Raw genomic sequence first — 11,073 nt, forward strand, 5'->3', positions numbered from 1 at the left:
TCCTACCGTCCTTCATTCTGATTTATTGCCTCATGAGGTAGTTGCTGCTAGTGTGTTACCATTTCTGATTTTGGAAATTCGGTACCATCTGCATAAGGAATGGAAGCTTCTCTCTGGAAGAAGAGAGGATATTCTATTCACAGTGGTTTATATTTCTTCATTTTGCTTCTTGAAGGACTGTCTTGTTCTTTGTGTTTCCTCTTTTCCCCCAACCTCAAATCCCCCTTACCCTCAAACTGGAGAATGGACTTTCAATGACACCATCTGAGTGTTACACCCTAACTGACTCATTGCACATGACTGGTGATGTTCATAAACATGATATGCCCGCATGGGTGTGCTAAGGATTGTGTACCCCATGCACACAAGACATAAACTCCTTTTTTTCCACTTTCATAGGAAAGCCCATAGAATAAAAAAGGAATGAGAGTGTTATAAGAAATGAATACGTCTTAACTGTTTACATAAGGTTATGAAGTCAACTATGAGCAAAATTACTGTTGTAAAGCCTACATCCTCAGTAATAATCAGTATCTGGGATCAAGTCCAGAGCACTGAATGGCTGTCCTCCTCAAGAAGGTTTCTCCTTCCCAAAATGACTTTATTTCTTATTTCTGCCCTTCATAAGTTTGCAATCCTAGGGCCAATCTTTGGAAGCTAAATCATTTTCCCAGCGTCTCTAGGAAATCTCTCATATATTCAATTTACTCAGTAGGGAACACAGGTTGATAAGGAGAGTGAACTAGCCACAGTCTCCTGGCTACAAAGAACCATTTTGCAATATTTGCAATAGCCGGCCAAACCATCAGGCTAGCTCCTACCCTCTGTGCCATCACAACAGGCAGATACTATCTTTGAGAAAGTATCCTATTGACCTTACAGCCCCATACCACTTGATATGTAGTCCAAATAAAGTTTAAACTGCCCATTGTTACCAGCTAAGTACTTTCTGGTCAACTCCTTGTATGTGATTAGCATTTATCCTAAAAGTTAACACTAATGGCTCTAAAAATTTATACTTTACTCCTTTCCATTAATTATGGTTACATACACTTTTACATAGTGAAATTTACTGAGGCCTTTGAAAAAAATCTACCATATGATTTTACATCTCATTCATTAGAAGTATGTGAAAGAAGTACGTGCATGGGTTTTTTGGCAGAAATGTGGAGTTTTTAAGTATTATCTGTAATTGTAAAAGATTGTGGAATATTAACTTTAGAAGATTTGTTATAAATAATTTCAATTCCAATTTTGAGCCTAAGGGAGAATTTGTACATTTGAAAAGGCAGATGTTGGGGCTCACCTGAGAAAGTCCCTGTGTCTTACAGGCGTGAGTATCTGCAATAGAAATTCTAAGATCTGGCTTATAAATTCAATTATTTATTGAGGACTGGATGTAAATCTGTGCTACATAAGTGATCTGTGGCCTCTCCTATCTCAAAGCCCTTTTCTATTGAAGATGAGTGTCTTAGAAGGAGTCCCATCTGGACTTGACTTTCTTAATACCACCAATAACTTCTACAGCATGCTGCCTGCACATAGTCCTATTTGCTCACTCAAGGGAGAAAGCAGCGGCTTTTTGGACATGCATGAACTCCCTATGAAGATAATAGGATTTCCATGTGCCTCCAGAAGGATAAATCAGCCTTTTGTTAAACTGTTACATAAACTGCTCTCTCATTTTCCCTGAAATAAAATTCTATGCTCATTTTCCTCCAGTTCTGTGGCTTTGCACTGTTGGCCTAATTTAACTGTCTTTGCTTTTAGACTGAGGTCCCCTGTGATGCCTAAATGTAAAATCAATGTTTGATGATAGATACTTTGTGTTCATTTAATATGTGAATTATATTCCTCTTTTTAATAGATGAGCTATTTGTCATCAAGAGCATCTTCATTTCCAGTTTCACACACCAATATTCTCATTTCTACCTTCTTGGGCTCTTGCCTTCCTGACGGTTGAGACACTCTGTGAAGTTGCATTTAGCATTACTTTGTATTTTTAGAGTCTTCCTCTGCCATTAGTTAGCATTTTGGTTGTTCCTTAATATATCCCTTTACTTAAGATTTTTGTAAAATTTAAGAAAGTTTCAAACTCATTTCCCTTTTAATTTCACGTTTCCTCTTTTTTTCTTCCAAAAGCAGCTTTTACTATACAGTTAGAAAATTGAAATGTTATTATAATTCCATAATTATTCCCTTTGACATCTGATCCGACTAATTTAAAATTTTTGTATTAAGGTAGGGCAGTAAAGGATGATTTTGACTTTTGTAAAAAATGACAAGTTCACAAGCTATATGTAAGTGGCTCCATGCAGGGAGAAGAATACTAGGTATCTGGAGACTTGATATCAAGTCCTGGTGTTGCTGCTAACAAGCTTGTATCGCTGGGAAATTTCCTTATACTCTGAGTTTGTCTTTTTTTTTTTTTTTTAATGAATTGAATTTTGGTTCCTTTCAGCTTTGTATTTCTGTATGAGAAAAAGCCTCTTTGGTTTTACTCTAATGTATTAACTCAGAATAAGCCAGGGGAGAGAAAAAGGTAAGAATTTTCTTGGATAGAACATTAAATTGTGAGTCATATGAATGCTTTGATCAAGGTGCCACCTCCCAGAGGGCTGTTTTTGAGATAAAGAGATAGAATAAACCTCCATGAGCTCCAGTTCTTTCCTTTCTCACTTCATTCTCTGTACTTCCAAAAGGAATAAAAATCCATTATATCATTAGAGAAGGTCAGGAGGTGGGGGGAAGATTAGCAGAGTCCTTTGCTGCATATTGGGAAGCAAAGGTAGCTAAATAATGGTGTATTTCTCCCATTAAAATTACCTCTATAACCTTCGCTAGAAATAGCATTTGAGACTTAGAAGAGAATTAATGTTCGGTAATTCTTGGATCCTTATTTAAATGTGACTTTCAAATATCTTTCCCAAGAGGAACACTTAAAAAGATCCATCAAAGCCGTAGTGCTAATAATCTGCCATGGGACCTGGGCAGTAGGTTAAGAGACTAACCTCTCATTAATTAGGTGAAGGATTCACAAAATGTTAGGAGTGCACCTGAGCCCAGTATTCTTTTTCAGAAGAGTGATCTGTCCATGAGTGAGATGATATTGGGATTATCAAGCATCTAAGCCAAAGGAAGGAGAGGGGAGCAAAAAAAAATTTTTTTTTTAAATCTAAAACTCATAAATTTGGGGCACCTGGGTGGCTAAGTCGGTTGTGACTGACTTTGGTTCAGGTCATGATCTCATAGTTCATGAGTTCGAGCCCTGTGTAGGGCTCTATGCTGACAGCTCGGAGCCTAGAGCCTGCTTCAGATTCTTTCTCTCTCTTTCTGCCCCTCCCCTACTTGTGCACTCTCACTCTCTCCCTCTCTCTCAAAAATAAATACAACTGTTAAAAAATTTTAAGTCACAAATTTGAAGAGAGCAAAATTGTTTTCAGTTTAAATAGTTTAAAAGAGCTTTACAATGGAATCATCTTGGCATTACTAGAAAGCAGAGAATGTATAAGTGTGTGTATATGTCTTTTTTTTTTTAATTTATTTCTAGGAGAGAGAGAGTGTGAACAGGGGAGGGTCAGAGAGAGGGAGTCACAGACTGAAACAGGCTCCAGACTCTGAGCTGGCAGTCAGCACAGAGCCCGACGCGGGGCTCGAACCCACGAACCACGAGATCATGACCTAAGCAAAAGTCGGACGCTTAACCGACTAAGCCACCCAGGCGCCCCGTGTGTGTGTATATGTCTTAAAAGTAGAAATCCAAGTAGGTATAAACGATCAGATTCTGAGGGAACACAGCCTGAGCAGAGCTGGACTTCTGTTTCTAAGCTCCATGCTACCACTTCACCTTTTGTCTACAACACCCACAAGTCACCGATAAAGTCTTCCAAAATTACCTTGCAAAGGTGATACTCAGAGTGCTTCATGCATTTCAGGAAAGTACGGGGGGTTATTGAAGCCTATGGCTTAATCTACTGACACATTCAGTCACTTGGGGTGTAGGAGAAATAACAGGAGGTGTAGCATAGGGTGGAGCTGAAAAAAATAGGACTCCTGTCCTCTGGCCCTGAGGAAGTCAGGCCTTATGGTTTCAGGAACAAAAACATTTGCCGGAGACATAATCATCTTTAGCAGTGAGCTGGAGCCAAATGATTTACCCACCATACCCAAACTAGGAACTTTTATTTGTTTTCAGCTACTCCATTACTGACAGATGTGTAAAAGAATAAATTCTGACTTTGCAGAAACTAATATTCATAGACTCTGAAAAACACATAGAATAGAGTTAAGGGCTACAGTCAACAACATTATTTTGAAAGATATTTCTAAATAAGTCACCTACAAAGCTTGGTTCATTAAAGAGAAGGTACATAATGAAGACCAAATGCAATGTGAAATGAAATGACCTGGGAGCACCTGGGTGGTTCAGTCGGTTGAGTGTGATTCTTGATTTTGGCTCAGGTCATGATCTCAGGGATTGGTTCATGAGTTTGAGCCCCATAGTGGGTTCCATGCTGGGAGTATGGAGCCTGCTTGGATTCTCTTTCTCCCAAATTAAAAAAAAAATTTTTTTAAAGAAATAAAATGATCTAAATTGCATCTCTTCTCCACCTTAAGAACTGTACTGCTTTGTTCAGAGCCTCTACTCTCCTTTCCAAATCTGCCTCCTCTTCACTGTGTCATCTCTAGTTACATGAGACTCTAAGTACACAAAGGGCCTTTATTTTATCAGGAAGGAGTGAAAGAATACATTAAGGTCAATTGGGTACTTTTAATGTTCCTTATATTCTGTGGAAAGATCACATCAGTGTGAAACTAGAAGATAAGAGTAACACAGTGACACCAGGAACCACAACAAATAACCTCAATTATCAAACAAGGCAGTGTGGCCATGATGATGGAGGTGTCTGAGTAAGAAGTCAGAGGGTCTGCAGAAGTGGTTTCCTATGTCAATTTAAACTGGCTTGTGTTCATGTAAAATCAATTCACACTTCTCCTGAAGAACCACCCTTTGTCGTGCTCTGTGATCTTAATTAGCAATCACAGGACCCTTCTATTCTTTGTCAAATACCTCTAAAATAGGATTGTACCAACTTTAAGGATTTTAAAGTTAAGATGGCTTAGGAACATTTGACTTCTTTTGTATTCATACAACTAGACTTTTGCCTGTTAACATTTCTAGACTAATGTTAGGCAGAAATGGACTTCAGAATATATGAGAAGTTCATAACCTTACTTATAAAAGATAAGAAATCTTGCTCTTGACCTCTTAAAACCCTGAAAATCTCTTCTATATCTGGCCAGCAATGGTAGAGATTGGAAACCCAAGATGAGCAATTCTTATAGTCATAAAATAAATCTTTACATTAAAAAAATGACAATGTTGAATTTTCCCTAAGACTTCTGCGTCTGGTAAATTGTGAGATTGAAAAGAATCCCCTTACCCTTCTCTGTTCTGGAAAAAAAAAAAAAAAAAACCCAACAAAACCCACTGCAAAACACCATTCTTCCCCATATTTACTTAGATAAACTTAGCTAAGGCTCTGGGTTGCTTCCTTTGTTTACCTATGACAAGGCCAGACCTTCCACATTCCCTTTCCTTGCCTCATAAACAATTAGCTCAACTGTTTGTCCTCACCAATTTGTCAGAAAGTGCTTGTTAGCCAAATTTTGGTTAAGAATCTCTGCTTCTCCCAAATCTCTGAACTCTGGCCCAGCCGTAGCGTGATCCAGCACAGAACCTCCCGGAAGGGCCCCTCCTGGAAAACTGGAAAATGGACTGGCTAGAAAAGAATCTGGTGACACTTTCTCTGATTCCCTATCTGACCCCACCACTTTTCACCACACTTCCATACATCTCATCCTCTGTCTCGCCTTGTCGATAAAAGAAAAACACTTTCTACATAGTTCTTGAGACTCTTCCAGATCCTATGGTGACAGCTTATTCCTGTTGCAGTAGCTCCCCTATTCTGATATTTTCCCACTCACCACTTACAATTATTCTTTTGAATAAGATCTCTCCTTACTAAGTCCAGAAGTGTTTTATTATTCGACAGTGTCAAATGGTTTTTATCCAAAAATAATTTTTGCTGATTTTTAGTTATGATTTTTAAGGGGGTCTGCTTTTCTCTATGGTCCACATACAATTTAAACACTCATTTTATATATCAACTCTGTGTTGGTGTCGAGAGAAGGGCCCCCAGTTAGGTCTTTCTGGGATTTGTCTGCTTCCTGTAACAGAAACTGTCTGTGATGTAACTGGACAAGGGAAGAACACATGCTCTTTAAAAACTCTTCAGAGCTTTGGAAAACCAGACAAAGGCCTAGCTAGAGGGCAGACCACTCAATATATTTCTAAATCTTTTGAACATCAGAATTGACTTAGGGTTGAGAGACAATCCATGATTATATTGCTGGATACAGGATACCATTTATTCCTAAAGAAAGAGGAAGAAAACATTACTTTTTCAGGGCATTCAGAACCAGGGCTTCTGATGAGAGAAAATGACACAGGAGTACTTCCTGAGACAGATGCCAAGTTTTGGCAAATTTTACAGTAGGATGGTTTCATTTGCCAACTGTTCTCATTGAGCAGCAAGCCTTTGAGTCATGGCTTGGAGTAATTCTAAGATAAAGCACTGAAGAGAACATGATATGTAAATGCAGAGCAGGTTGCCTCCTTGACTCAATCACGATAAAAACCCAAGTATCCTTTTTGTTGTGGAGTACAATTACCACCGAGAAAAACCAGCACTCCCACCAAGCTGTGGTCCTTGAATTTTTAGTCAACATGTTAAATTCTAGTGCTTGGCTGTTTTTACTGTTAGCCTCCCTACTGAGTCCCGAGAGAAACAGGTTGTGTATCCAGCTATGCCTCGAGCAAGACATTGATTACTGCATAGTCAGAAGCAAAATAAACTATCTGCAGATATATCAGAGAACAAAAAGATTGGCTTTGGAACAACGGGGAAAAATTGCAATTAGGCTTTTTCTTCCCTCTTTTCAAAACTACACTTTGGTCTTCGTTATTTATTTTCTATCTTTCTCTCTTGGTCTTTCAGCCTATCACAATGCTTTCTACATTTTGATAGGCTGGTAATACAAGGGCAAACTTATTTATTGCTTTTGTCTCTTAATTGAATGTCAATCATGTTCCATTTGAAAAGAAATGACCTTTGTAATTGAGAACTTTACTGATCTTTTCCCATTCTTCTCTAATATTTTAGTACATACATTTCCTTTTATTTTACTATTTATACAGTCATTATAAATCAAACCAATTGCAGTATAACAGGAAATGGTTGGCAGTTTCTATCTCAAAGACTCATTCATAATTTCCCAATTACATGTAATTTAAATACATAGCATCCAATCTGCAGTCTTTGAAATGGTGCCAAAATCCATCTGCTTTCCTGCATATTTCTATAGTTATTTCTGAGCATGACATGAGAGGGGGGCTTCTGAGAACTCTAACTTGAACACAAACCTCTCTCAATAGAACGTTACTGTTAATCTTGCAATTTTCTGTTCAATAGCCTTCTCTTACATAAATGCATAGTTTTATTGATTTCCATATCCGGCTGCTTAATGACCTCCACTAGCAACCTATCAGCATTTCTTTTCCATTCAGACCAGGAGGAGCTGATACTTCTCCTCAACATTGCCTCAAATTCATAAAAGGTCGATTCTGATAGAGTGCAAACAGAATTGCTATATGTAAATGTTGGCATAATGCTAGATTTTTCTGATGCAATTCTTAGGTTACATCTCAAAATTCGATCCCTTCAAGAAGGCAAGTTCAAAATTTTTCTACATGCAGTGTCACTAGTAAACTATCTTATTGTTTTAGCTTTTCCTTAAGATTCCTTGTTTTCTCTCCTAGTGATGCCTTTTAATTTCCAGAGTACTTGTGGTATAACATATAATGTATGCATGAGTTTTTAAAAATCAGCACATTGAGTTGACAGAATTTAACATTCCTTTGGAAAATTATAAATACCCCAGTGCTAAAGTCTGCTATCCAACAGACACACCAAACAGCTGAAACAAATGAAAAAAAAATCTTGTTCTTTATGCATTACGGCTAACGTCATGATAGATTTATTACATTATCTCACATATTTTATGTTGGATTCATAGCAAAAGCACTGTCATTCCTTAAAAAGAAGGCACGTGTTCACCTGCAGAAATACCCAGGTGTTTTCTCATTCTTTATTTTATACTGATTTTTGTTAAAATGCTAAAAGAGATATTAAATTTTGAAAGCACATACTGCCTGCGTGATTACTTCCAGTTTTAGATGAACTCTCAAACTTTGGTTCATTCAGTTGGATTTCTGTTATCCTACTCCTTGGATCATTATTTTCATGGCTTCCACAAGTTGTTTGGACTTGCCAGAACATTTTCTGTCTCTCATTTCTCTAGCAATAGCAAGCTCCCTCCACCACAATGTTTTCTGCGGCAGACTGGAACTTTCTGTCCATCAGCATTAGCAAGAATTTTTAAATATGGTGTGAAACTCTCTTGGTACATCCTATACTGGTGACAGGAGTTACACAGCAATGATTTTCCATTGCTTAGCTAGTCCCACATAGATTTCAACCAGGTATAGACTTGAGGCCAGAAACTTAAGTTTACAAGAAATATTGTATTTTTTCATTGCCTATGACTTAACCTTAGTTGATGTGAAGGCTTCATCCTACAGGCTAGTGAGATATTCAGGCTTTGCTATGCTTTGGGCTTTTCTTTCTCCAGTCATGACAGGGTTTGATATAGTGCCACTGATTCTTGGTGGAGTGGGAGGGGCACCGACTGGTAATGATTGTGTGACTATACGTGTAACTACCAGTATGTCCCCTGTGCTCACCTACACAACCCACTTACATGCCACTCCTCACTGGACAGTTATTTTCATAGGGCTGGGGACTCTGGCATCTGTGTTCACTCTTTTTATAAATGATACACAGAGGGGTGCCTGGGTGGCTCAGTTGGTTGAGCATCCGACTTCGGCTCAGGTCATGATCTCATGGTTCATGGGTTAGAGCCCTGCATCAGGCTCTGCTGACAGCTAACTCGGAGCCTGGAGCCTGCTTCTGATTCTGTATCTCCCTCTCTCTCTCACCCTCCCCTGCTCACGCTCTCTCTCACCCTCCCCTGCTCACGCTGTCTCTATCTCTCTCTCAAAAATAAATAAAAACATTAAAAAAAAAAAAAAAAAAGAAATGACACACAGATTCTTCTCTTGCTGCCTTCCAGGGCCAGCTCCCTACTGATCTAAGATCCACAGTTCTCTTCCTTGCCATTCTAAAAACCTAGTCTTCACATCAGGCATGAGATTTAGATATCTTAGGTCTGGAAGTCCTGTTAGCTATTTCCATGGCCCACCCTGCCAGAATGTGCCCTGTTTGCACAGAGAGACGGTAGAAGGGAGTGGGGGGTCGGGGGAGCTATATTTCAAGAATACATCCACACCCACATTAAATATCTTCTGCCTATCCTTCTACCATACATGCTGTGCTATTAAGCAGATCTCCCCATGTCACTGAGAGACCTGATTGCTTTCCAAGAATAGTCCTCAGCTGTCTAATCTTTCTGGGAATTTGTCTTAGCTGAAGAGACCCATAGTGTCCAAGGTCACACCCCTTCACAGGGACAATCTGCAGTCAAATTAGGGTCTTAGGCCCAGCCCCTTTGCTCCAACTCAGAGCAATTTTGAAGGGCTAAACTTTAGAGGTCCTGGGACCTTTCTGTGCCTGGGCACTACATCTCCCTCTGCTTAGTCCTGCTTCTTTCCATTTCATACAGATACTGATCCTAAAAAAAAAGTCCCCATTAAACTTACAGAAGGTGATATCCTTTCAGTCTGCTTTCTAGGGAAACTACTCTGAAAAACTTGGCCCCTTTCTGGGTCAGTACACCAACACAGTCAGTACAGTCTGCCTGTTATCTCCCACTTAAAGGTATCAGCTAAAAAGTAAGTAAGTAAGTAAGTAAATAAATAAAGGTATAGGCTATCAAAACATACCACGCTTGAGAGAGTGCAGGTAATCTAAAGATCTATTGTTCACTTAGACCTAGACAAAATAAATGAGGACCCTGGCAATAAACGTCCATTGGCAAAGACTTTTCTATAAGAGACACACAGAAAGAGAGATAAATAGAGGTGGGGAGGAGGAAGGTTGTAAAGGGATAGAATGAAAGGGAGATAAGGAGAAAGAGAGCAGGAGAACACAAGGCTTGTTCTGGGGATAAGTAGTATATAGAGATGATATAGACATCTATCAGCCTATCTATATCTATATGTAAAATAGAGAAACCTGCTGGCAGGATTTTTTTTTAAATACAATGAGCAAATTTTGAGTGACTAGTCCTAGTGGGGAGAAATCAAAGGAAAGGACAGGTTGCCTTGCAAGCAAGGATTTATGAGGCATAGTAGAAGTGAGTAGAGCAAGGCATCTGGTAGTTTCTGTCCTGGCAGAGGTTAAAAGGGTTTAGCTAAATGCATTTGGTGGGAGTTACTTGTGGCTAACTTTATTTCTCCATACAACTTCTGTTTCCCTTTGCAGGCTTTTCATAATCTTGGTATTTGGGCCCTTTAGAGTTTCTAGCTAATATGATCTCTTAGCTTGAGCTGTGGCAATAGAATACTATAAACAAGGTAGTTTATCAACAAGAAAAGTTGATTTCTTACAGTTCTGGAGGTTGAAATCCAAGATAATGGTGCCAGCATGGTTGGGTTCTGGTGAGTTTCCTTTTCCAGGCTGTAGATAGCTCCTTATAAAAGCTAGCTATTTGATCTCCTCTTATAAGGGCACTAAACCCATTCATGAGGGCTTTACTCCTGTTACCTAATTATCTCCCCATCTCCACCGCAAATACATGACATTGGAGACTGAATTTCAACATGTGAATTTGGTTGGGGGGGGGGGGGGATTCAAGTCCTGAATTCATTTAAAAGTCTAAAAAGCAGAATTTTTTTTTGCCTCAATTGCAGTGTTTTTGTTTTTGTTTTTTTTTTTAACTTATTTTCAAGTCGCCATGCCTTACATGTCTATTCAACTGATGTCTTTCGGG

Source organism: Hyaena hyaena, unplaced genomic scaffold (assembly GCF_003009895.1).
Source record: "Hyaena hyaena isolate Hyena2069 unplaced genomic scaffold, ASM300989v1 scaffold_644, whole genome shotgun sequence".
Classification (NCBI taxonomy): domain Eukaryota; kingdom Metazoa; phylum Chordata; class Mammalia; order Carnivora; family Hyaenidae; genus Hyaena; species Hyaena hyaena.